Source organism: Camelus dromedarius, chromosome 19 (genome assembly GCF_036321535.1).
Source record: "Camelus dromedarius isolate mCamDro1 chromosome 19, mCamDro1.pat, whole genome shotgun sequence".
Lineage (NCBI taxonomy): Eukaryota > Metazoa > Chordata > Mammalia > Artiodactyla > Camelidae > Camelus > Camelus dromedarius.
In genome coordinates, this window is record NC_087454.1 from 743,103 (window position 1) to 765,490 (window position 22,388).

Sequence of the window (22,388 nt, forward strand, 5' to 3'; positions counted from 1 at the left end):
AAAAAAACAAGAAAGTGAGACGAAATCCTAGGTGAGACAGAACAGCCCAATGCACACCACGTGGCCCTCTTTACCAGCAAGTGCGGCTCCAGCAGCAAAGCAAAGACGACAGCGTGACGTTCTGGCCTCACGAGACGGACCAAGCGGACTGCGCTGAAGCGCCGCTCGTCTGCCGCTCTGAGAAGGCCCCTGCGGGTCCCCGGGGGGGCGCTGTGCTGGGTCGCAAGGTTCTCAGCCACACGCTGACGCCTCTCCCGTTTCTCAGGGACGCCAAAGTGGGGATGAGGCTGGAAGCCCCACAAAAAGACCAGCAGGACCCCTGGGCAGGGCCGCTGCTCTCCTCTTAGCACCGTCTGGGTTCCCTGGCCCAGAGGCTTTATCTCACTTTTTGCATCTAAAACGGCTAACTTACACCTAGCATTCTATTGGTTCCCTGAGCTCACTTCTGATTGGTTATTTCCTTCACTCCTGATTGGTTATTACTCTCACTCCTGATTGGTTATTAATCTCACTTCTGATTGGTCCACTTACCTAACTTCTGATTGGTCCATTTGTAGTACTTTATTAACATGGAGCTCACTCCTGATTGGTCTATTTCTACTAAGCTTGTTCCTGGTTGGTCAATTTCTATTATACTTTATTTGCATAGGATGTTGCAAAGTGTAAAACTGGCAGCCTATAAAAGGCCTGTGTAACCCAATATCAGGGTCCAGGGTTTGAAGTGTTAACTCTCCTGGGCTCATTGGTGTAATAAACCTGAGTTCTTCAGCTCTCTGAGTGCTGCTTGGTCTCTTGTTGGGATCCAGGTTGTTCTCACAACTGAACTGTAACACATTTTTCCACAACAGGGACGGGGTGGCACCCACTTTCCCAGAGTGCCTGATTTCCCCCAGGGGGATGTTTGAGGGAGGAAGAGACGTGTGATGGAGGTGTGGGGTGGGGGATGAGAAGAGGCACCACCCACCCCATAAATTTAAAGTGAAAGGTGTCAGGCGGTCGTCAGCCCAGGGTTGAAGGTCTCAGAGGGAGTCCCAGGAGACTTACGGACGGAGATAGTCGACCACACGCTGGAGCCAGTGTGAGCTGTGCTCTCCCAGCAGCCCTCACAAGTAGGATGTCGGCCACCAAGCTTCTGAGAACTGGCAGCAGTGCCCAAGGCTCTCACCAACAGCGTGGATCTGAAGTTACCAGAATTTAATCAGACCCTGGGAGTGACACAAAAGACCCCACCCTGAGGGTCTGCGGTGTGGATGGATACTCCGTCCAGCACTGCTCTTTAGGACTCCAAACACCCCCAAGCAGGGCCGGCCGCCTTGGCCTGGCCAACAAGGGTCTCTCCTGTGACCGGTGGTAAATTCCTATCAGTTGTGGACACGGGGCCCGCAGGTTTATTTTGCACCAGGCCCCACAAATGTTGCAGCCAAGCCTGCCTCACAGTGGGCCCTCTGGAGGACTGGTTAATTCCTGTTAACTGGTGTGAAAATGGAGTTGGTCTAGGAAACGCTGAGTTAAACTTCACTTCCTTTTTCAGGACAACCTGTGGCAACAGTTCAGATCAGCTACTCATACTTAGTTACCTTACTGCCAGTAGGAAAGTCTCATCACGCAGACCCTCTCATCCAGGCAGACCTGAGAGACACGGCAGGTTGGGCTCCAGGCCACCCCAGTAGCGAGGTTTTGGTTTCCCAGTGCACATAAAGTCATGTTTACACAAGACCGTGGTCTACTAGATGCACAACAGCGTTCTATCTGAAGAAACAATGTACGTACTTTAAAAATAATTTTGCTGGGAAAATGGTGCCAATAGATTTGCCCAACTAGGGTTGCCACAAATGTTCAATTTGTAAAAAAAAAAAAAATGGTATTTACGAAGTGCAGTAAAGTGAGGTCTGCCTGTGCCATGGGTCACATTCTGTCCCCAGACAATGCTCCTCCAGCACCAATACGCAGCCAAGCCCCTGGGTCTCATGTCGGTACCATCAGTTCAGGTCCAGACATGGCAGCGCCGACGCTGCTGGTCCTCAGACCACGCTTTGAGTACCACCGTTCCAGAATACACCTGCAGCAGGTGTCTGCGCCCCGGGGGTCGGTTTTGTCTCCAGTCTGCAGACTGTTCACGATTCAGCGATGAAGTGATTCAGGAGAAAGCACCGCCATCTCTCTGAACCTCAAATTCTTCAAGGTACTGGTAACTTTTCCTACAATTGTTTCAAGGACCAGTGATCTCACTTACAGTCGTGTCAGAGCTAGGCAGTTCTACACTGAGAGTCTCATTTTAACAGCGCCTTGTGAGTGAGGCACGGCGGACGTCCTGACTCCACTTTTACAGGCGAGGAAACCAGGGAGGGGAGGGGAGCCGCCCTCCTGCAGCCAAGCAGGTACCCCATGAGGGCCTGGGCCTCCCCCAGAGGCTCGGGACCTGTGGGGCTTTGGCTCTGTGGAATATTCCAGAGCCTCTTACAGACCAGGCTCTTGTCTTTCCATTCAGCCGGCTTGCGAAGGGGTTTGCTTTACGATGAGGTTTTAAGTTACGTTCGTTTTATAACTACTGGATCCTTTTTCTTCTTATTGAAAACAGTTTCTTTTTTTATCAAAATGATAAATGTTCATTGTTTAAAGAATTCAAGCAGCACAGAAAAGTGCAAACAACTGAGTAAAGTCTCACTGTATCAGATGCAGCCTCCGTGGATGCTGCCAGGGCCACCCTCCCGTCACCTCCCGGTGAACGAAGGCCGACCCATCTGAGGGAACAAAAAAGCAGAGGGTTCCTCCGGTCAAATCATTTTGAGAACTGCCTGTATATTATATTCCCCACCTGAAGGTCACAGAGAACATTAGCTTTCCAAAGGCCCACAAAAGCATAGCAGCAAACACTACTGACCTTATACACAGAGCTTCAGCCAATATCCTGAGTTACAGGGATCTCTTTCAGTTGTGTTAGCATTTCCTTGGGGGAAACAAGGACCCACACTTCCTCCCCCCCCCCCCCGAGGGCTGTGGGAGCCGCACACCCACAGACCGCTCCGCGTCCCCATCTCCCAGGCCCCGCTGCTCGCGGACTCCGCCAAGCCCTCGCCTTTGTTGACGTGACGCAGAAACAGAATTAACTGCTGTTTTTATTTCTTCCTGAACCTCTTCCCCTGTGCTCACTGGTCACCTTGTAAGCTGCCTGTTAATGCTCTTCCCAAATTTTCATTCAGGTTTTTTTTTTTCTTTTCTGAGTTCTTTGTTTCACAAGAAAATTGATCTCCTACCATGTGACTTGAAAATAATTTCACCAAATTGGTTTTCAACACGCCCATTTTATTTTACTTTATTTATTTTGCTACCCGGCAGTTTAAAATCCATGCACCGTCAAACGCACAGGGTTGGGCTTTCTGACATGCTACTCTGGAAGAGCTCCCCCAGCCGAGATTATGAAAATACCCCCCCAGGTTTCCTGTGCCGTTCTATGACTTCTGCATTTCAGTTAAATCCTCTGCCCACCTGGACTTCATCTTCACGTGGGGACCGGGGGGCTCGGCCTCTGTGTGCCTCTGTCACGAGCCTGGCGCCACACCCCGTGCCCCAGACGACTTCTCACTGGAAGAGGACACGGTGTCCTTTAAAATCTGTTTTATATTTGATGTCCTGTCACTCACTCTTGGGGTTTAGCTGCACGGGTTCCAACAAGTGTAGGGAGCTGTGCACACAGCATCACAAGTGAGACACAGGGCAGTGCCAGCACCCCAAACCCCCTCTCACTGCCCTAAGTGGACACAGGGCAGTGCCAGCACCCAGACCCCCTCTCACTGCCCTAAGTGAGACACAGGGCAGTGCCAGCACCCCAAACCCCCCTCACTGCCCTAAGTGAGACACAGGGCAGTGCCAGCACCCCAAACCTCCTCTCACTGCCCTGAGATACAGGGCAGTGCCAGCACCCCAAACCCCCTCTCACTGCCCTAAGTGAGACACAGGGCAGTAGCAGCACCCCAAACCCCCTCTCGCTGCCCTAAGTGAGACACAGGGCAGTGCCAGCACCCCAAACCCCCCCTTACTGCCCTCTGTAGTCAGGCTGCACCCCACCCCTAACCCACGGCCACCCACGGTCTCCTCCCATCCCCAGGGATGTCATGTGGCCAGAGGACCGTGCACCTCTGAGCAGCTCCTTCTGTTTCACTCCCGGTTCCCTCTGTCCCCTGGAGCATCACCGCTTCCTGTGCTGAGCAGGATTCTGCCTGTCCTGCGTACCCATACCCCCGCTGAAGGGCATGTGGAATGTCTTCTGCTTTTAGTGACTATGAATACGGCTGTTACTGTGGAAGGAATGTTTGTGCCCTGTGCCTCCCAATTCCCACATTGAGCTCCTAGCGCACAATGTGATGGTGTTAGGAGGGGGCGCCTCTGGGAGCTGATCAGGTCAGGAGGGTGGCACCCCAGTGTGGGGTCAGTGCCCTCAAAGAAGAGACCCCACAGGGCTCCCTTCCACTTCTGAGGACATGTGAGGACAAGGCCATCTTCGAGGCAGCAGACCCTCACAGACACTGAGTCTGCACTGTAATCTTGGATGCCCAGCCGCCAGGACGGTGAGAAGTGAATTGAGGCCCCCAGCCTGGTGTCCATTACAGCAGCCTGGACAGACAAAGACAGCCGTCCACAGGATTCTGTGAAATCGAGCATTTTCGTGTCTCTTGGGTAACTACCCAGGAGTGCGAGCACTGGTCACACGGTAGGTGTTACTCGCTTCATAAGAGCCTGCCCCTGTCTTCCAAAGTGGCTGCACTGTCTGGCATTTGCACCAGAAGGATGTGTTCCAGCTGCTCCTGCCCCTAATTCTTATCGGCAATTTGCATTATCGGTTTTGTATTTTCAATCCGTTCTAATAGGTGTGTGAGGAGGACCCCTTGCGGTTTTGACGGCTCTAACGGCCGGTCGTGGGCTTACCCACCACGTGCGTGTCTGCCGGGGCGCAGGGCCTGTTCCCGCCTCGTGCGGGTTTCGTCACACGTCTGTTTTCCTAACTGGGAGTCGGCAGGCCGCTGACTGCGCTGTGCTTCACATCTGTGTGCGCCTCTTTCTGGGCCCTCTGTCCAGGCCATTAATCTGCCTGGCTCTCCCGGGCCGGGACCACACGGTTTTACTACTGCAGCTGTTTTATTGCTGTAAGAATGCGTTTCTTTCATGTAAGGCAAGTCTTCCTTTACTATTTTTTCAAAATATTCTCAGTGAGTTTCAAATATTTATTGTCAGATTAACTTTAGAATAGTTTTGTCCAAGCCCTCTCCAAATTCTGTTGAGATGTTTACCTGAAATGATACTGAATTAAATAAAATAATTTAGGGGAAATGAGCCTTCATAATAATACTGTCTTCCAACCGGAGAGAAGACAGACCTTCCCCACTTGTGTCTGATGGGCTGTTGTTTTCAGGAATTTGCGTTTAGTCTGTTTTCACATTCAGCACAACCAGAGCCCAGGACAAAATCAGAAATGAAAACAGGACCCAGGACACCTCTTGGCAGAGTCTCAAACTGGACAGGCTGGAGACTGGACCGGGACAATGCTGTTTTTTACATCTGTCCTATTTTAGCTATTTGTAAGGCCTACAGCATTAAATCTGAGGATTAGGAAAGCAAATACCGGCCGTCACAGCGAGGACTCCGTCTCCTCACACAGCCCATAACTCTCGACGGCGAATGAAAACTCTCTCAGTTTATTCTGCACCCAAGGGAGAGCTGACCTTTCAGGAGGCATTCCAGAGGGAAGCCACGTGGCCGCCGTGGATGGGCCAGACCATACGCGGTGCACATCTGTGACATGTGAAAAATGCCACTTTCTTGGTTTTTGGTACAAACGTAATCCCACGCGAACACTTCTCTCCTGAAAAGAGCTATTTAGCCTCATGCACAAAAGAATTCCTGTGGATTAAAACGCAGCTCGTCAGCCTGGCTGCCCAGCACCTGGACCCGCCCCCTCCTGCCGGTCAGCTGATCACAGCGACCGGTGCCCTTCCCAGGGCCTCTCCCCGCACTCCCACATCCAGCCTTCCCTCCACTTTCCAGACCCGTTTCCGCCATGCACGCTTCTGAAGGAAGAAAACAGCCCTCAGGTGCCCTGCTTCACGCCTCCGACAAACCCTCCGGGACACGCGTGTTCTCAGCATCCCCTTCACCTCGCCTCCCGGAGCCTTCCCGTCCTGCGGCATTCAGGCGCATGTTCTCACGATAGGGCCTCAGCCTCCCTGTAAGAGGCCTCAAGTCACAGTGGCTTAAACGAGAAAGAAGCTTATTTCTCTTTATGTAAAAGTACGAGCCGGCCTGACAGTTCAGCTCCCGAAGCTGTCGGGGCCCCTGCCCTCCTGCTCCGCCCGCTGCAGCTGCACCCTGTCCACGAGCGGCCCCTGGCACCCAGTTTCCTTCCACAACGGCATTCCAGGTGTTTGGGGACAGAGAAGCGGGAGGGGAGGCCGGACCCTCCCCGTTACCAGCACAAACCAGAGATTGCACCTGCCCTTCCCACACATGTCCCCGACCAGCGACCTAGTGTCTGTTGTCATAGCACACCTCCCCAAGACTCAGTGCTTTAAAGCCAAAGCGTTTAGTATGTCACAATTTCTCTGGGTCAGGAATCCAGCCACTCCACCTCAGGGTCTCATGGTGTTGTGTCGAGCTGTCAGCCGGGGCTGCAGCCTCATCTGAAGCTCTGACTTGCGGGGATGCGGGCAGACGGGGCTCCGTGCAGGCTGCTCCTCCCCCCCCCGCAGCCTGTCCAGAGGGCGCTCACAGAATGGCAGCGGGTTCCCTGGAGCAGGTAGGGGAGAGAGGGACGGAGCACCGAGCACGGAAGACAGTCTTTATAGCCTCATCTTGGAAGTGGGTTTCCCTTCTGTTTTAACCCGAGGCAGAGCGCAGACAGGACAAGCCAGCTGCCTGGGACCAGTTTTGTTGGGGCTCAGATAAAACAGTGAAGCAGACAGACAGAAACCAGGGTTGCCTGGGACACCACGGCCACTACGGCCGGAACTCAGGGACACAGCCCCACCCCAGCTGTGAAGGAGGTGGGGATTAACGTCACCTCTATCTCATGCATCTGCTGCTCAGCTCAAAGTCCCTACGCATCCATGAGGGACGAGGGGCAGCGCAGCAGTGTGGGAGATGTGTCACCGGGATCTCCTCAGGACGGGCGAGGTCATGCAGTGACAAAAACCCCCGAGTCCCAGCAGAAACATGAATATGTGACTAACTGCGTGAGAGGTGGGGTCTGCAGAGCGCAAGGCTCCCCCTCAGACACGGCCCCAGCAGCTCAGCCTCCCAGCTGCGTCTCGGTCACATCTGGTGGTGCGTCCTCCCAGCCCAGGAGGGGGGACACTGCTCGTAACGCAGGGCTCTCCGTCCGCACGTCTGGCCAGGCAGGCTATGAGGGGCAGAAAGGCCCAGGGGCCCCTGACCTTGGAGGGACAATGACTGGGTGAGGAGGTTCGGGGGGCTCAGAGCGGGCCAAGGGGCAGAGAATAGTCCTAGGGGGGCATGGGGACAGCTGAGGGACCACGGTGGCTCCAGACCTGGGCTCCCCTCCCCACTGGCATGCTGTGCCGACTTGGAACTCATTTCAACAGCAGGAACCATGAGGACCACAGAAAAATCATACTGTCCACTGGTCAGCACAGACCACCTCCTCTACATCACTCGTGACTCGTGAAATAACTTGTCCCCAGACATCGCACACGGTGAACTCAACGACTCGCCGTGAAAAGCCCTGACAGTGACGCCACACAAGCACAAATCCCTGGATTCTCTTCCAGAGTGGCTGCTGATCACAGGGGACGCAGTTTTTCTAAATGGGAATCAGTCTCCCCCGGGTTCTCGCCCCGGATCACGGAGTCTCCCCTGCGGCCTCACGTGGCTTCAGCGCGGGCTCCCTCCCAGTCCCAGGGCCACACAGTGACCACTGCGGAGTCTGGGCCGCCGCACCCACTGCCGCAGTGATGCCCAAGTGCTCGCTGAGGACACGCCTCCACTGGGCGCCACCACCTGTGTCCCTCCAGCTACTTGGAAGCTGCTCCATTTGGGGAGGGTAATCCTGCTGCGGTACTAGGTAAACCTCAAAATCTCCATGCCTTCGCCTGATACAGCTTTATTTCTCATTTACTTAGTATCTCCAGGGTGGCCAGTAGCCAGCTCCAACCCACAGACTACTCAGAGACTGGCCAGTGGAGGGTCCACCATCCTCAACCACGATTCGGAGAGCCGGCGGCTGCACGTCCCACCCACGCAGGAGAGAGAAAGCAGAGAAACCACTCACTCTACGAGTCCGCTCGGACGCCGTGACCAGGCACCCTGGACAGGGAGGCTTGGGCAACAGAGTCTGATTACCTCACAGTCTGGAGACTGGACGTCCCAGGTCAAGGAGTCGGCAGGGCTGGTGTCCTGTGAGCCTCCCTCCTGGGCTTGGAGATGCCGCCTTCTCCCCGAGTCCTCACATGGCCGTCCCTGTGTGTGTGTCCGTGTCCTGATTTCCCTTCTTGTAAGGACACCTATCAGAGTGGGTTAGCGCCCAGCCCAACGACCTCCTTTAACCCAGATCACCCTCTAAAGACTGTTTTTCCAAACAGTCACACTCCGAGGTCCTGGGCATTAGGACTTCAACATATGAACTTGGGGGACACAGTTCAGCCCATGACGCATTCTGAATCACATCGTCAAAGCCATGGCCAAAGCCAATGCCACAGCCCCACCTCAGGCGAGGACGGCTGGGGAGCAGACATGCCACAGCCACGTCCACAGGCGTGGGGAGCAGGGGTCGTGGGGTCAGTGAGCCAGCTCTGCCCGCAGGAGTCCTTTCCTCGGGGCCTCTCTCTAACTGTCCCAACCATCATATTGAGATTGTCCGGAGCAGCGAAATGCAAGCCCCAGAGGGTTCTCAGTAAATACAAAAGCAGGTCAGCTCACTCCTGCATTTCTTCACTTTGCAGCGCCATGGCGACCAGACACGCTCCCAGTGTTTGCATCGGGAGCTCAGTGTAGAGCCGACTTCAGGATCTTCAGTTACACTCTGAGACAGTCACTACTGTCCCCACTGGCATCGTCTCCAAGAGCAGACAGGGTAGCTGAGAGAGACCTGGTGGGTGGGGAAGCCAAAAGACCACCGTGGCCCCACGACGGCCAGGGTAAGGGCGCCCCGAATGTCGGCCCTGGCCCCAGTCCTGCAGCCCACCCCGCAGAAGCGCCGCTCCGCCCCAGCCCTGACTCTCCGGAGTCTGAAACTCCAGCTGGCGACAGCCCAGCCCTGGTGCACTGCAGCTGACAGGGCCCAGACACGCACAGGCTCCCGCCGAGCGGGCGGCTCTCCACGGACAGCAAGTCGCAACACACCCATTGGGCGCGTTCAGACGCGAGACTGGCTTCCCGACCCCCGGTTCCCCTGAGGCCCAGGTCACCAGTGATTCCTGCCTGCGCCGTGAACCCCACGGTCACCTGTGAACCCTAACACCGAACAGCCTTGGTGAGAGAGGGGAGTCAGTCAGCACGCACGGTGGCTGCCAGCACGGGGCCCTCTAAGGAGCTCCTGGCCCCTGTTCCGCCTTCAGACCCAGGGTCTCGCACGGCAGCTTCGCAGCACAGATGGTCACACAGGGAGCGCAGCATGTCCGCGTGCCTCAAGGCTTCGGCTCTGTCTCCAGGACAAAGGCACGTGACGGAACGAGGCACTTCCTGAAAACCTGGCAGATGCATGTCCCCGCTTTCTCCGCTTTGTAAACTGATGTAAACAGAACATTTGTATAGACAGATTGTATTTCGTCTTACGCACTAGATTCATCGTGTACACGTCCATTTCAACAGGCTTTTGACGTTGCATATTTTACATAACGTATCTCCTGTCCATCGGGGAAGATGAAGCTCTGTTATCTGATGTCTTTTTGCAGACAGATGACAGACAGGAATAGATGAATGCTAGATGGATAAACAGACAGCTATGGATGGACAGATGGTGGACGTTATACAAATGGGATCGAACCGTGCGTCTCAGGTTTCATTTCTGGCACAGCCTGGTGACTCCTTTTGGCTTGCCCCTTGTCCTGTCTCGTCTCTGTGGCCCCCACCGCACGTGACAACCTGGCGTGTGTCCTTCAGTACTTTGTTTGCACCTATGTAACCAACTACATCCATAAACTGTCCCTCATAGACACATACAGAGACTTGTAATTGTTTGTTTTATAAACATGAGATCTTGGCATTCACACGTCTCCGAACCTTACTTTCTTCACGCAGACCATCCGCATGGAACTCACTGCAGGGCCTCTGGCAGGGTTCCTTTATTCGGTGGCTTCACGATACTCTGTGTATCACGGTTTATAGCTGACGGGCATCTGCTCTGTGTACATCTCCACCTCCTTCGCACGTCACACGCAGTGCTGGCGAGTACCTGTGTCCCGTGCGTCCTGGAGCTGAGGACGGTGAGAGCGTCCACCCCCCAGCACAGCGGGCAGCACCGTACTCCATGTGTGACAGTTGCGAAGAGAGCAGACCCTAAAAGGCCTCATCACGAGAAAAACACATTTTTGCATCTGTCTGTGGTGGTGGATGTTAACTAGACTTACTGTGGTGATCATTTCACAACAAAATGGTTTTTTTTTTTTTCTGAAAAAAGACCTCAAAATTCTGCAGTAAATAAACAATTTGATTTGAAAACAGTGAAGGTTTTAGCAGACTTTGATCAGTGAGAGTATGGGATGACAAGTAAGCGCATGAAAGGCTGCTCAGCATCACTTGTCACCAGGGGACGCAAACTAAAGCCACCGTGAGCTGAGCGGGCAGTGCAGGCTGGCTGGGTCAGCAAGAACAGAGTGATGACGCCGAACACGGGGAGGGCGGCGGGTGGAGAGACGGCGTGCGGCACTGCCAGGGGAGGAAGCAGTGCGCCTGACCCACGTGTGGACCTGGGTAGGCACCACCACAGGCAAGTTCGGACCGTCCAGCGCCACCAAGTAACTTGCTCGCCTTGCTTCTTCACAGCCCCCTCTCGCCGGGTAGCCGCCCCATCCCTGTTCCCTAGAATCCACGATCTTCCTCGTGTCTGCACTTCTGCCTCCTCAGTGCTACGCACATGGACCCCTCCAGCGTGTAACGTGCTCTTCCCAGACTGGCTGCTCTCGTTCTGCGTAAGCCTTGTGACTCGATCGCGGGGCTGCACGTGTCAGTGTTCACTCCTTCTTATTACCAAGGAGGGGGTCCATCCGAGTCCTCTGCTGACCCGCAGTATGAGTGTGGGGTCTCCAGTCAAGGGGAACCCTCCCGGCGAGAAGGAAAGGCGGGCTTCAGTCTGTAACCTAACTTCTACAGGCCAGAGCATTACGACAGATACAACCAAGAGTTCCTATTTTTTCAACACTTTCTGCTTGCCAGGTCCTATGCAAAACACACACCTACCTCAAAACTTCCTTGAATAATTAAGTGAGCTTAGAATCCCACGTTTCCTGGCAGAACACCTTATCAAGAAAGCAACTGATAAACGCTGCACTTGAATAAACAGCACCCCTAGTGTCACAGAAGCCAAGAGGGAAAAGGAAGCACGCTTCTCAGACGGCGCAGAACTCCCTAAAAAGGCCACCAGACGCGGACCTCAAGTCCAGCTAACTCGTGTATGTGACTTCCAGTCATTAAGTGTGCTCGGCACTGGACGTTAGTCATGGTCCCTGAAAATCTCAGCACAAAGACTCTGTGTGTTGGCTGTCACATGGTCCTGCAGTTGGATTTCTCCTTAAGATACTCAAAAGATTAAGTGCCCCCCTTAGCGTCAGCAGCTTAGAAAACACAGAGCTACTTCCTTTCGTCTAACTATGCAACGATGCATCAGCCAAAGGCAACATGGAGAAAACAGCTGGGGAGAACTGCAAGGAGCTTCGATGAGGTGCAGACTTGAAATGAGGTAAAGACCTTGAGTGAGGGTTTGGCTGAACCGAGGAATAAGATGCCAAGTAAGATCTGACTTTGATGCATAATCCGTGACACAGGAGAAGGGCTGAGTTAGAGAAGTTTTGTAACAGATGGCTGTTAAATTAGGATTTTAATCCTCTTATGCAGACTCGGTAAATAGAAATCCAGGATAGGCTGATTATCTGCATGCTCATGTTTTCTCTTTGTTTTTAGCCTGGGGTATCTGCCTTCAAACATTGAAGGTGGTGGTGGTGTGCTGGTGAGGCTGATGATGGTGGTGGTAATGGTGGTGATGGTGGTGATGGTCGTGATGGTGACAGTGGTGGTAGTGGTGGTGATGGTGGTGGTGGTGATGGTGGTGGTGGTGGTCATGATGGTGACAGTGACAGTGGTGGTGGTGATGGTGGTGGTGACGGTGGTGGTGATGGTGACATCGTGATGGTGGTGGTGGTGGTAGTGACGGTGGTGGTGATGATAGCAGTGATGGTGGTGATGGCAGATGTGTGTATTAGTTGCAATCAGCACCTTAGAATAAGAAAAGTAACATGCCCAACTCCCATTACAAAGGACCCCAATAGAAAACTACAAAGGTAAAATACCAAGTTAATCAGACAAAACTCAGAGATTTCCCAGCATGTTTTCCCCGCCAACTGTTCTATTCCTACCTCTTCCACCTTCTTCCTTGGAGCTCAGTGAACTGTTTAGTTTCCAAGTTCATTTCTGCATTTCAGTTTTTATGAAACCCCGCACGTGCTTTCAAAGGCCAGCTGCGACCACCTTGATTTGGGTTTGCCCATTTCCCCATCTGGAGGGAAATAAGATAAACGTGTGACCACATAAGGGCCCCGCCTTCCATGTCACCATGTGTCACTTTACCCTGTCGAGGCCTCAGACGTGGTCTTTGGGGAGAATGTTTGAAGTCAAACACATCTGTTTGAATTTATTGTGAACACAGAGGTTCCAAGCCCTGTGTAAAATGGAAAAATGATTTTGTGTGGTTTTCAAAGCAAGTAAAATGGCCAAAATCACTTCCATTTCTTAACGCCACAGGACCGCTAGGTCCCTCAGGCTCCCTCACGTCCCACCCTCACGTCCCACCTCTGGCCTCTTCAGTCTTCTTCCTCAGCTTCCCCTCAGGGCGGTTGCAGGATCTCAAATCTCTGATCCAAACTGAGTCCACTGGCAAGTGTGTGCCTCTCAACTTGTTTCCTAAATTACATTTTAGCCCCTTAGGCCCAAAGAGAAAACACCTGGAAAGCAGGTGTGTCTCAGAACTTCGTTCAGCAGCTTTAAAAATAATTCAAATGAGCTTCATTCCCGAGCTGAGCTTTCTGTTAGCTGTTAATTCTCAAAAAGAAAAAAGAAAAAAAAATCCAGCAGTCCAGAGTGCAAGTTCACTGAGGCCCACATAGCAAACGCTTAAGAGAAACTTTTAACAGCGTATCCTGCTCCACTTCTAGAAAAGACCAAAACAACAACAACAACAACAACAAATCAGAATAAACCAGCTGATGTTGGGGATTTTGTGAGGGGAATTGGCCAAAAAAAAAAGGAATACCCTCCCCTGGGGTCGTACGTGATGAGCCCAGTCTCCTGCGCCTGTTCCTGTCCATGACAGAGCTTTGAGGGAGTGGCTGCTCGGAACAGCATCACAGAGGGGTCATGAAGTCCTCAGCTGGGACACGGAAGTCCACTGCTGGGCAGCAAGTCAGTATTCATTCTCCATTTGCTGTGTGACTGGTGGCCCCTACGTTCCAGGCTGAGGGGCGGGTGCCCAGGATGGAGACGTCCTTTTCTTTATGGGGCTGGTCCCCCAGGTCACAAAGGCTCTCTGCTGCCCTGAAGTACTGGTACTGCTCACTCACTCAGCCTGTTTACAGCTAAAATCAGCACTTCCTAAATACACCCCGCTTCCTTTGCCTTGCAAGTAACAGAAACGCAATAAAAGTAGATTGTGGAAAAAAAAAAGGGGGTTATCCTGGGACACAGAGGGAACCTCATGGGAACCAAGGACAAGAAGCACAGCAAGCCCCAGGAGGGACAGGAAGCAGGGACCACGGACACCAGGGCAGGGCAGCCCTTCCACCCCCTCCGTCCCTCTGTCCCTCGCCCTGGCCGCCGGTGGTCTCCTGTCCCTGCTTCTCCTCATTTCTGTCTGTCTTTGTCTCCGTCTGTCTCTGTCTCTCTGCAATCTCTGTATCTCAACGATGGGGCAAAAGGTAGCCACTCCTCTGTTCCCAGATTTTTACAGCCTCCCAGTTCAAGTTGTAACTGAGTCTATTTAGTGACTCCAGTCTCCATTCCCAGTTCCTAGGAGAGAGCATCTTATCAATGCAGTTCAGTTACGAAGTTAAATACACACACAGATAGCTCCTAGGGCACCACTGCCTTGGCCATGGGCAGTGTTCCATAGCGGTTAGAGCACCAACTAGTGGTGGGACCCTGGTCAAGTCACTTGCCTCCTTGTGTCTCACTTTCCTTGTCTATAAAATAGGCTCAGTCAGGTACCTGTCACACAGAGCTGCTGTGAGGATTAAATGAGATCGTGCAGGAAAGAAACCCATCACAGCCTAGGCCCAGAATGTGCCCCAGTACAACGTTACCTACCACTGCTAACTAGGGCTATTTTGGGTTGATGGTTGGGCAGCTGCCTGAACACACTTTATTGAGGAAACGCTGAACATGGCAGCTGGGTTCCCAGTCACACCCAGGCAGATCTTTGAGACCCACCATCCCATTCACGTCAAGATTCCATCCCGCTCATTCTCCTCCAGTGTATCTTCTTGGGAGTTTCTGGACACCTCAGCTGTACTCACCAGCATCACTCTCATTCATGTCCAGTCGAGTTTCTGACTTGACACCTACGCTCGGTCCCCTGCACTTGGAGCCCGAGAAGATGCCGTGTCATTGCGTTGCAATGACACCCCTGTGAAGAACACTCTGCCTTGTCGAGGATGACCTCTGTCTACGTCCCCACATGACCAGCATCCCATCCCACATGCACAGCGGCTCATTTCCCTCCAGGGCTCGCTGCTGTGGTGTCACGCAGGTTTTCACACACGTGGGGACAGGCGCAGGTAATGATTAGGGTACCAGCTTCCGAGTCAGCTGTCCAGTTGGATTCCTTCCCATCACTGGTGAACTGTGTGACGGTTGACAAGATACCTAACCTCCCTGAGCCTCAGAGTCTTCTGCAAAATGATACTGATCCCCTTAGAGACGTAGGAAAGATGGAATGAGAGCATGTATTTAAAATCTTAGAGACTTCCAGCTTCTAGAAACGGCAAAGAACTTTATACCAGACCAACCTTCCTGCCAGTATCAATCATCGACTTTGGACAAAAGTTGGAATACAGCTATTTTGAGGCCCCAGAGAGCAGAGAAAAGAGGCATAAACCGGGGAAGTTTCAGCTCTTGAAAGACAAGTCACACACAGAGTGAGAGCCACCTTTACCCCACTTACTCCCTTTGGGCACGTCCCCGCAGCCCCCAGGGGCTGGAACTCACGCGAAAGCTGCAGGCTTTCTGGGCCAGTCAGAGGCCAGGGCTGGGGGCTGTCACCATGACTAGAAATCACAAGTTGGAAGGAACCCCAGGAAGAGTGGGATCTCACAGGGGATTAACTACCTGCTGGCATTTTTCATTTTCATTTTTCACAAGAATATAACCCGATCTGGAATTTCTACACCATGCCATCCACAATGTCCAATATACAATAATAATTACTAGACATGAAGAGAAGCAAGAAAATGCGACCGGTGGTCTGGATAAAGAGTGGTCAGTAGGCCAGATTCACAGATGACCCCAAATTAGCAAACAATAGACATGTTAAGGAATTTGCAGGAAAAGATATACAGATAAAGAGTTAGGATTTTAGGAGAGAAACAGAAATTCTAAATACATAAATGAATAAATACATCTCCTAGAATTGAATATTAAATATCCGAAATTTTAAAGAAGTCTGCACAATCAGGATATTTCAAGATCAACGACCTTGAAGACAGATAATTTCAGCAGCAATTATCCAAACTGAAGAAGTGGGGAAAAAAATTCAAAAGATAGCAGATGGGGCCAAAATGACACATGAGACAGCATGGAGCAATCTAACCTAGATGTGCCTGCAGTCTGAGCAGGAGAGAAAAGAGAGAAACAGGACAGAAAACAACATTTGAAAAAGTGCTGGCCAAAATTTTCCCTAATTTGACTGTAAACATTAATCCCTAGATATTTGAGATGATCAGGTCCCAAGAGGGATAAATACAAATGAAACCATGCCTGAGCACCTCACCATCAAATTGCTAAAAACTACCGAGAAAGAGAAAGGTCATAAAATACGGAAAAAAGACACAATGCTGCTGGCTTCCTATCAGACATACTGGGAGCCAAAATAAAGTGGAACAATATCTTTAAAGTGTTGAAAGAAAAATATAAATCCTAAACATCTCTGCCCCATGAAAACATTTTCAAAAATGAAGGCAAAATAAAGACTTCATCCCACGGTCATGAGCGTGCCACGCTGGACAGACGTTTTAGAAGAATCTCCCCAGGAGTCGTGTGGAAGAGGAGGAAGACAGGCGGTCAGCAGGTAGGAAAGGAGGGGACAGAGCTGAGGGACAGCGAGCAGGCAGAGCCCACAGAGCTGGACGGCCGGTGAGGTAGGGTGGCCTGCAGCCGCCCAACATAAATAGTAGTTTTGCCAGTGAAATGGGGTTTTATTTTATTTTTATTCTAATAAGATGGACTGAAAGCACTGGTTTGAGCCTGTGCTCCAGTGAAAGGTTACATCATGACTGGCAGAGATGTCCTTAACAACTTTTGACTTGGGACAAAATTCTTGACAAAACTGTAAAGTTGAATTTCCAGCGCGTCCAGTGTCCCCTTCCCATTTTGCGGCATGCTCACCTTCAGGAAGCACCCACCCACTCTGCACCATACACCCTACAGAACAGCACTGATCACAGCGCTGCTCTCAGTCAGGGTGCTCCAGGTCTACAAAGATGGCGGCCCCCGTTCCTCCTGCCTCTGCGTACACAAGGCAGGATCTCCTTCCCGTCCTTTGGCTTTACGGCATTAAAGCCTGTTTTGTCCCACGAAATGCAGGAGACGTGGTCAACGGTTGGAGAGGTACTTAACCTCGCTGAGCTTCGGTGACCTCCACAGACCTAGACCCTCACAGGCTTGGTCTTCTGGAGTCCTGAGCTATGGAGCTGGAAGCCTGGCAGCCCTGTTGGAGGGAGCAAGAGGGAGACGAAGGCTCAGCCCGCCCCGACGCGGCGCCCGCTGTCCCAGCAGAGGTGTCGGCCTTGGGCGGTGAGGCTAACTTGGATCATCCAGCCCAGCTACGCGTCCAGATGCCTGCTGCTTCGTGAAGGACCCCAGGCGAGACCGGCAGAAGTTCTGCCCAGCTGACCCTGGACCACAATGCCAAACTATTGGTAAATGAGTGGTTATTAATTTAAGCTACTAAATTCGGGGGTGGTTTATTGTGCAGTGATAAATAACTGATAAAAGAGCTAAAGAAAATTGATTATAAATGTGTGAAAGCTAAGACTTAAGGACTAAATAAAGACCTAGTCCTTTTTTTCCCCCTAAAGAGAATCGGAAAGAAGGCAATATTTATTACAAGTGAATTGATCCATTGGCCAGCACCAATCTACTTAATACCAACGGTATGCCAAGTATGGGATGGTTACTCCACTGGACACAAAAAGTGGAAGGCAGAGAGCTTGCAGGTCAGCGAAAGAGACCTATCTACAGAAGAGAACAGCGCACAACATGATCATTCGCAATGGTGGAACCTGGGCAGGTCGACGTGGTGTGTATTTCATGCCGATACCCCAGAGTTTCAGGTGGTAAATCAGAGAAGACACTAACCCATTAGAGAGCGGAGTACTGGGCCCTCTGCGCCCGATCTATTTAAAACACACAAGAATCAGAGCTGGACTGTGCCCCCCTTTGTAAATGGACCCAGGGTGGACACAGACTCCAACAGAAGTGACTAAGATACAGGATTTGGAAGGTCCTGGCATTTTTTTCCCTGGTAACTATTTTCTTTTACACATAAGTTTATCTAAGGTTTATGAGCCTCGTAAGTAGGTTTAAGCTTGAAGAAAGTGAGTCCATGAGTAACAGTTCAGAGAGTGGACCAAGGAGGGTAAACAAACCCATGTCACCAAACAGAGCCTCTGCCTGATGTCAGAACTCACAACGCCCAGCAGTGGAGGCATGTGGAGCCAGCACATGGACACATGGAGACCACGAAACAGGACAGAAAGGCAAGAGGCAAACCCCTAGCCTTCGAGATAAACTTGCCAGTAATTCAAGAATGAAAGGATAATTTCTTGACAAGGAGTGCTGGGGCAGTCAGATACACATATGCACGAGAGTGGAATTAAACCCCTGCCTGACACCGCACACAAAAATCAACTCAGAACGGATCACCAGCCAAAATGTAAGAGCTGAAACTATAAAACTTCCGGAAGAAAGCAAAGGAGGAGATCTTGATTACTTAGATACGACACCAAAAGTACAATCACAAGAGAAAGTTTGATAAAGTAGACTTTGTAAAACTAACTTTTTTGATGTTACAATATTTGATTTACTCTAACTTTTTTTGAAGTATAGTTGATTTGCAGTGTTGTGTCAGTTTCTAGCGTACAGCACAGTTATACACGTATATGTTCTTTTTCATATTCTTTTTCGTTATAGGTTATTGCAAGCTATTGAATGTAGTTCCCTGTGCTGTACTGATTTTCAAAAGATGCCACTACGAAAATGCAAAGAAAAGCCAGAGACCAGGAGGAAGAAACTGCAAATCATATATATAATAAAGGACTTCTAGCCAGAATATAAAGAACTCTTACTCCTGAAACTCACTAACAAGAAGACAAACAACCCAGTTTTCAAGTGGGCAAAATATGTCAGTAGATATTTTACTGGAGGAGTGTGGATGGCCGACAAACCCACGGCAAGCACTGCAAGCCCCCGGGACGGCTGCAGCTTTGAAAGAGAGCCAGTACCACAGGCCCAGACCACAACTCAGATGAGTCACAGAGACTTACGCGAAGCGAAAAAAAACCCAGAACAAGTGACCCTATTTGCCTGAAATGCCCAGAAGTGGCAAATCAGAGAGGTGAGCACTTGCCTAGGCCTGGGGCGGGAGCCAGGTCTGACTGCAAAGGGGCCCACGGGGGCTCTCTGGAGTGAGGGAGTCGCTCAGGACGGACCGCAGTGATAGCTGCACAACTTTACACGTTTACTAAAAAACACCATTGGACTGTATGCTCGCAGTGGGTGAATTTTAAAATATGTAAGTGACATTTTAATAATGCTTTTCAAAAAAATAAGAAAAGCACACCGTGAGAAGCACACCGTGAAGGTGTAAGCCGGGCACATAGCGTAGAAATAATGATGATCAGGCTGGACGCTGTGATCGCAGGAAACAAAACAATTTGGAATTTACTAATTTAAGGTAAATTTAGCAGCTAGCGGAATTCGGGTTAGACGTAAAGAAGGACTTCAAAAGCTTTTTAAACGTTTAACGCTTGTTAAACCCTACAGTTTGAAAACCCATCGCAACTACCATCTAGTGCCTTTTCTTCATTTTAACCCTCAGCTTCCAGAGAAGAGGAGTGCAGTTGAGGGCCAGTCAGGCCTCTTCTCGCCCGGTGGCTGCAGGGCCTCCAGCCATCACCAGGAACACTTCAGAAGAGGCGGCTGTGGGCAGCTGTCCGTTTTGCTGTTCAGCACCTGCTCTTCCCCCCCTCTGGGCGTTCCTTTCCATTTCCCAGGTTTGTATGTTACGAGTACATTTGGTGTGTGTTTATGCTCGATGGCCACCTGCATTTCCTGCCTGGCTATCCTGGGGTCCAGTCTGGCTGCAGGAGTCCTGGGGACATTTTCTTAGGGTGGTGGGCATGCAGGAAGGCAGGAGGGGCTGCAGGGGCGGGAAGGGCGGGGAGATGCCCCAGTGCGGCTCCCGGCGTACCCGGGGCCGGCCTGCACCCCTCCTACAGGGCCAGCTCCCCTCGCCCGTCTTCACTGCTTATGTTGTGGTTGTTGTTTCTAGGACCCAATCCTTCCTACGAAGGCCTGACCCCTCCTTCCCTGGGAGTTTTATTCCACCAGAACTTTCCTCCTCAGTCATCCCACCTGGAGAGACTCAGGGTGACCTATGGAGGACCCCAGACCGGCTCCCTCACTTTCTCTCAAGTAGAGCAGCGTCTGAAGACAAAGGCGAGAACCTGGCGGCGTCTGCACAGCATCTGGTCTAGAACAGCCGACCCTGTGGCTCCACCTCCACGGCACTCCGGGGAAGGCAAACACTGAGACGGTGGGACGTTCAGGGGTCGCAGGGGTGAGCATGGGGGAGGGGGGAGGCGAGGACGGAGGATCCGGGACAGTGACACTGCACCGCACGAGACTGTAATGGACACACGTCACCAACCCTCGTCCCAACCCACAGAACGTTCAGCACCAAGAGTGAGCCCTCGTGTGAACGCGGCCTGGGTGGTGACGACACCGCCCACTGCAACAACGGGCACAGGTGGGACGTTGAGCGGGAGGCCGGGCCAGGGCCACGTGGGCAATTTCTGTACTTTCTGCTCAATTTTGCTCTGAGCAAAACTGAGAAAAACTATTCAAAAACTCCTACTAAACTACTCTAAAATAAAGCAAATTAAATTTTAAAAACAAACTAAAAGGATTGGGTCAGTAAGTGCCCGAGTCCCCGTGGGTCACCCCACTTCTGCGTGGCCATGCCCAGAGTGCAGCAGGTCACTCACCTGGCCTCTCCTCACACTCAGGTGCCGGGGGCAGGTAGGGGGCAGCACCAGTCACAACGCAGGGTTAGTCCCTCTCCGACATCCCTTACTGCTCGGAACATCAGCCTGGTCCACAAGCCCACAGACGCACAGGGCACCCTCCGGCCCCTTCATCATCTCTCGGGCCCCAGAGATTTCTAGGCCGCTGGACAGCCCACACTCATGCCCTCGTCCCCACACCTCTGCCCGGAGCTCCTCCCAGACCAGACCCTCCGTTCTCCCTGCTGGCCAGCTGCACCCACAGCAGCTCAGTCTTTCAAGTTCACGGCTCCTAGACTTCTGCGCGACGGAGGGGCCTCCTCAGAGCTCACAGCGTATTCAAAACAGAGCTCCTTCTGGTTTTCCCAGAGAGACGCCCGCAGCTCCAAGGCCGGTCTCACCAAAAGGCGTGGTCAGCACAAACCCTTCTGGATTTACACACGGGCCCTGGAGAAAGCCGCACGGTGTCCAGGAGGAGCTGGACTGCAGCCTCCTTTTTGGCACCAGAGTGACATCTAATACCCTCCACAGTCTTGTTTTGCAGCTTGAACTGTATATTCCCCAAGGCCCCCGGCTGAGTAAATAAACTGAGCCAGGGGTGGGGCACCCAGCTTCGCTCAAGGCCGGGCTGGTCCGTGGACCTCCGTATGGCTCTGTCTGCGACGCAGACAGTTGTTCTTGCCCCAGATGATGGTCTGATTCTCACGTTAAACGTATTAGTTTGACAGAGGGCCAGGAAGTGCAGACTCAAGAATCCGAAACGGCCTGTTTTCCTCAGCAAGGCCCTGGCACAGCCAGCGACCCTGGGAGATGGGAAAGGGCCCGGCTTCCGTTTCTGCGGCCTCCCCAAGGAGCAGGCACGGCTGGGACGCCGGCTTTGATGTGGAAACCGGAGAACTTCCGTACCGCTGATGCTTCCGCGGGGACGCCGCACGGGGGACCTCGGCCCAGGGAGCCCCGGACTGTGACGCCTTACGAGTCAGGGGAAAGGGACAGTGGCTCCGGCCTCCTTCCCAGGGCCTCTCAGGAAGTCCCAGGTGGCTGCTGGCCTCTGCCTGCTCACAGCCGCAGGAGAGGGACCTTGGCAAGGCTGGTATCCCAGGGCCAAGGGTGGGCTCCAAACGTGGTGGCCCCCAAAACTGGAGGTTGTTCTTATTTGTGAAAACCCAGCCGAAGCCACAGGACCACGAACTTGCAAAAGATCCTCTTCTCTGTCCTACAAAATGAAGGTCGATTTCCCAAAGCAAAGCTCAGGGAACCCAAGGGAGAAGTTCAGTCTTGTACTGGTTCTCACCCACCACCCGACCCCGCCTGCGAGCCCCTTCAGGAGAGAGACTGGGCTGCTGGTGGCTGTGCCCATGGCGACCGGCAGAGGCTGGTCCCTGGTAACCATAGTAACGGTGCAACCGACATCTGCATGAATGAAAGAGGGAAGGAAGGAACACACCAGTGAGCCAACCAGAGCTCACTTCTTTCAGCAAAGCTGACCAGCTCGGTAGCTATTAAACACCAAAGCCGGGATTTGCTTATATCATGAGGCTGAAACATGCCTAAATTTTAGGATGGACTCCAGAATTCAACCTGCGAGAACAATGTTTTTCAAGCTGCAGGTCTCACCCCATTCGTGGGTCAGGAAACCCACTCAGTGGGCTGTGACCCGCACTGTTCACAACAAAA

General features: G+C 52.2%; 1 long non-coding RNA gene across 1 annotated transcript in view; it reads right to left on the reverse strand.

The window, feature by feature from the left end:
• The window catches only part of LOC135318571 (uncharacterized), a 115,071-nt gene that overhangs the window by 20,680 nt on the left and 72,003 nt on the right, over window positions 1-22,388 (reverse strand). The gene's annotated exons all lie outside the window — the stretch shown is intronic.